Consider the following 5,546-nt stretch of genomic DNA (forward strand, 5'->3'; position numbering starts at 1 on the left):
AATAAATAAAAACTAAAAAAATTTTAAGTTACATTATAAAAAAAATAATAAAATAAAAGTTTAAACATAAATGCCACTGGTGTACAGTTTCTTTTGACGCTCACAGTACATACCGACATTTTTTTCTGTTTTTCGAAATTCGTAATATTTTGTAGCTAAATTTATCTATCGTACATGCGAATCGTCTAAGGTTTCAGGATTAAAACTATATGTATCTTACCTGTGTTAATTTTAGGCATCAGAGAGTTGGTAGCCGCCCCACTCCGATTTAGGTTTATTTGGATAACCTCAATCATTGTCATCTATTTAAACTGTCGTCCAGCGAGTTAGTGATCACCTCGTTGGATTTGACTCCTCCGAGTAACTCGTTGGATTTGACTCCTCCGAGTAACCTGAAGTGGCTATTGATGCAGTGGATACCATTGATGGCATTGCGGTGTCCTTATTAGGCATAGGAAGTGCAGTCGTTTTAATCGACACTTTTCCAATTTTGGACAGCACTGCCTACCTCAGCTTGAGTCAAACTAAAACTGGGGGAGGACAGATGGTCCATCACCATTCCCTATCCGCCACCCGAGGACGCGCTCGGTAGGAAATACGGGAAAACTCCCCCGAGAAAACGACATACATAATACTGGGCTGTTATGCCAATCTAGGCATTCCATCTGGGGTAGCAGCGAAATTAATGAAATGAAAAGCTTTTGAAGTTTTCAACTGGTGGTAAAAAACATTCAACCAAATTATAAGAAATTTAATTTTACGACGCATAATAAGTTAGGGTGCGTGGTAAGTATTTGCGTCCAGTGTCACCATCGTGTTAAAAAAATTTCTTATAATTTCTTTCTGGGTTTATTTTGAATGCAATTTTATTATTATTTTTTTTCTTAAAAAATATGAAAATTATTTATGTAGAAAGTGTTCAAAACTTTAATAAGAATCAGATAATTCTTTAAATATATAAAAGAAATAAATTTTAACTACTTTCTAAAGTCGTAAACCTAAAAAATATAATATTTCTTTAAAATAATGCATTGTTTATTTGAATTTCCCGAGAATTAGAGAAGTTTTATAACCTTGGACACAGAAAATCTCGCTAGCACACTGATATCTTCGGTGACTAAATATGCAAAATATTAAAATGTGCCACATAAAATCTATCTAAAATTCCCTAAATTGATGTTTTTTGCCTATAAACAAAACAAAAGAACTATTACCAATCCGTCAGTAGGTATTTTCTAGCCTAAAAATTACATACGATATACACAAATACATATGTACATGTATTTGTTGATGAAAACATCAAACACTCATTCATCCATCCATCTTTTTTAAGTTACAATTGTTGATGACTAAAATAAGAACGATGATGATGGCGAGACGAGTATGTACATTAGAGATGCCAAACAAAAATTATATCGAGAACTATTGGATTTACTATTTTTATCTCTGTATATATAAATACCTTAAAAAAATTAACAAATAATAACAGTATATAATTATAAAATGTAATAACTTCGGTAAATTTCAAAATGATATTTTTTTAATGAAATGGAATAGTTCGGAGAAATACACTAGTGATATTATAATTTTATTTTTTAAAAATATTGCCTGTGAAAACGTCATGTTTTTAAAGTACCAGAATTATCGATTTCCCCAATTACATATCATTTTGACGACGCATAAAAAATTAAGGACATCAAAGAGCAAAATAAGATCATTTCGATGCACATTATTTGGGCTTTTCTAATGTACATGCACACTTATGTAGGGTTTTTATGTATTCTTGTATGTGAACTGAATATCTCTACTGATGATGATAAATTCATCCATCTCCAATCCACTTAGAAGTGCAAATATTTACACAATTTATACGAAACGGAGGTATGAACATATAATATTTCCAAAAACGAAAACAAACATAATCCTGCTTACACACATCCATAAAGATAATTTGACAAATATGTACATACAGTGCTGGCATAAATGATAGCAACATGCTAACCGAATTACAAAGAACTTTTTTCTTCCGAAATGAAATGTGGCAAATTTAAGAGGAAAAACAAAAAACTATTTAACCGAAAAGTTAAATACAATCAATTGGTTGACTATCGTTGTAGCTTACAACATGTAAACAGACAAGTAGAATCTAAGGGACTTAGTTTTTACAGGACCACTCTACTAGTCAAATGTAATATTGTATTGTATTAGGTCCAGCATGTAACCATTGAAAAATCTCAATTGTTCAATTCACAATTGATGTTGTAGCGTTGTATTTGTAGTATGTCAGACCTGGTTCACACTTGGAAAATTTTGATTTTTGTGTGTGAGAGAAAGAGAAAGAAAGAAATATCAACCATCCGTTTTTCTCACACACAAAATCAAAAGTTTCCCAGTGTGAACCAGGTCTCAGCAGCTGCTACAATAGTGATATAAATGTTGTTAGTATTTTCTATGCAAAAGCAATATTCAACTCCTACGACAATTTTCCACATGTGTGTCAAATGTTAATTTCAGTATATAAATGAAAAATTCAATCGATTTTGGCATTTTATTAAAGGAGAATTTAATGTTAAAAGAAATTAAGTTGGTTTATTTCGCTTGTTTAATTAATTTAATATTACTTGATTTTTTGACATTGCACTATGGATTATATTGATGATGACCCAAAACAATGGGCGGTAATACGTTTGGTATAACATCTTAAATCTTTACGATCACTAACTTTAAGTAAACTTTTAAAAAAGACCGACCTCTTTCCAATATGAAACTTTAAGAAACGGACATAGTGGGATTTTGGTTCAACAGCTATTTTTGCTATTTTCGGGAAAACTGACTTTTTTACATGTCCCTAGGTTATTTCATCTATTTTCAGCCTTTTAATGAAAAAATGTGATGATGCTGCTTTTGATAAAACCAAACGAAGTCTCTACTGAAGTGGCGTTGAAAATATCAAGAGCAGATAACGTTCTGGTAAGGTCATCTTACTGTACATTTCCAAAATAGTTTATATGCGCTGGGATCCCACTTAGAATAATGTCAGACAAGAGACCCAGCCTTAACAGATTTTTCTTGCAATCTACAGGCTGACTATAAATAATCCTATAAATATCCATGTGTGGGGTAATATAATACTTTCAAGAATGGAGGTAGAAGGCCTAAAATCTTAGCATGTGTATATGACCTTGACCTCCAATATCCGGATGAGTAAAGTCTTGTTGCGCTGGAAGCAGATATGTATATTTATAGATAGAATGTGCAATATAGTATTTAGAGCTTCTGAAGGACTAGTTTTTATGACACCTGTTATTTAATTAATTTTTAAATTATTTAATAGTTGGTAATGTTGACAATTCTGTTTATAAAAGCAGAGTTGTTTTTTAATAAATATTTTCTATTAGGGTTTTTGACGAAATAGGCAGAATCAATTATAAAATCAGGTTTGAATTTTTAGTTAGTTAGGGAAATTTGTGGTTTAGCTGACGAGATATTAAATTCGAAAATAATTTAAATTCAAACATAAAACTGTTTTTATTTAAAGATTATCGGGCCTGCTACAGAATTTTATTCCAACCGAAAGAGTAATTAATTAAAAGTATCATTATTTTTACTTTGGTTTGATACTTCTATGAGAACACTTCCTGAAAACCAAATTTTACAATAAAAATCCTTTGGACAAAGATTTATTATTTATTAAATAAACGTATGTATTTGTTAAAGAACTTTTTCTAAAAAATCGTCTTTACTTTTTTTTCTCTTCCTCTGCATCAATGGCAAACAACTATAAAAATTAGTAACCATAAACAAATTCCAATCTCGCATTAAAATAAAAAATAAATAAAATGTATGCCTCTTATATGAAGCTGAATGTAAAAAAGTCTTCATATTAAGGGGACATATTTGTTCATTGTAGAGACGAAATTTGAAACTAAGAAAGTTAGAGAAAATGTATTAATGGCTTTTGTTTTAATTGCTGACCACTTGGCTAATAATCCCCTCGAACACACTAATAAACCAAACAAAAAACGTGCACATTACACTGATAGGGTGATTTTAAGAATAATTTCGAAAAATTTACTAATATTTACAATGTGGTTAGTTTAAAGTAAGGCAAACATCATTAACTATTAAGATAAGATGAGAACATACGCACATTCTCATCGAACAGATAGTTTCTATTACGTTTTCATTCATTTAGATAATTAACATTTTTTTAAACAATAACTTATCTTGTTATTAGTGTAAAGGATACAAATCCAAATTTTTCATTAGGATTAGCCACACAAAATTTTTTGTTATTTTAAGAAAGACTGGAAAATTTTTTAAATCATAACAGAAACACGTGGAAAGTCAAAGGTCAAAGATTATTTGCGGTAAATATATTCATTTTAACGCTTAATCACAAAGATTACAATTGTAAGAAGAGTTACTAACTCATTAGCTACTTAAGCATGTCTATGTTATGCGGCAATTGAGAGAAGCGCTCAATTGTTTAATATTTGTGGATTTTCCCATTATTATAACCATAGAAAAATAAATAGAAGTGTTACTGAGAGTAAGAAATATTACTCTCTCACATGTATTGTGTGTTTAGTATTTTTTAATGTAGAAGTTATATTCAAGAGATTGATGTTGGCTTAATTAATGAATGTACTACTCATTATAACAATATATAGTCAAAATTTCGTATATATAAAATTTGTTGAGTCGAATTTGATAAATACCCTATTCTTGTTAGCATGTACCGCTTACAAAAAAGTTCAATAGGCTAATTTATGGGCGGATTACATCATTACATCGACGCAGGTGTTACAAACTTTAAGACATAAACAAAATACCGTTCTTATTGGTGTGGTGTAGGGTGTATTTAGACTGCATTTGGTCTGCTTTGAAATTAACAATAATCGTTCATATCAAGCGTTAATTTTAGCATTAGCACAATTCCTTTGGCAAAATAGCCCCTGCTGCTGCAATAAACACTGCTAAAAGTTAAGTTTTCCCATAAAATTATTGAAAACATTTTCAGAAAAAAACAAATTTTTCAATCGTTTTTATTTTTTTAATATAATTTTCAAGTGTCAATATTGACTCAACCCAGCAAACACAAAGAGTTTATTTAAAATTAAGAATAATTTTTAATGAAGATCTTTCTTACATTGGTCAACTGATATTGAATAAAAATGGCTAATTCAAAACATTATTTCATAAAATATCGAAATATAATATCAAACAAAAATATAAAAACTTTTTAAACGAAAGAGTTTGTGTTTGTTGGGTTAAATATTTTTCAACTAATACATTCTCACGACTTAGGTTTTTGACAGCAGACTTAGGTTATGTCATACTCAGTTTCAGTTCTATGTATACCTTTTCTATGATTATAACTTTAAAAATGATAACAATTTAGAAATGTAGTAACATTGTTCTCACAATTGTCATTTTTAGAGCCGTCTTTAGGTATGTAGGGTTTCAGGGCACAACAGTATTTTACCACCAAATAAATTGGCAACGATATTTGTTGTGCTAATGTATTTTATACTAAAAATATT

This window comes from Lucilia cuprina, chromosome 4, assembly GCF_022045245.1.
Source record: "Lucilia cuprina isolate Lc7/37 chromosome 4, ASM2204524v1, whole genome shotgun sequence".
Classification (NCBI taxonomy): Eukaryota; Metazoa; Arthropoda; class Insecta; order Diptera; family Calliphoridae; genus Lucilia; species Lucilia cuprina.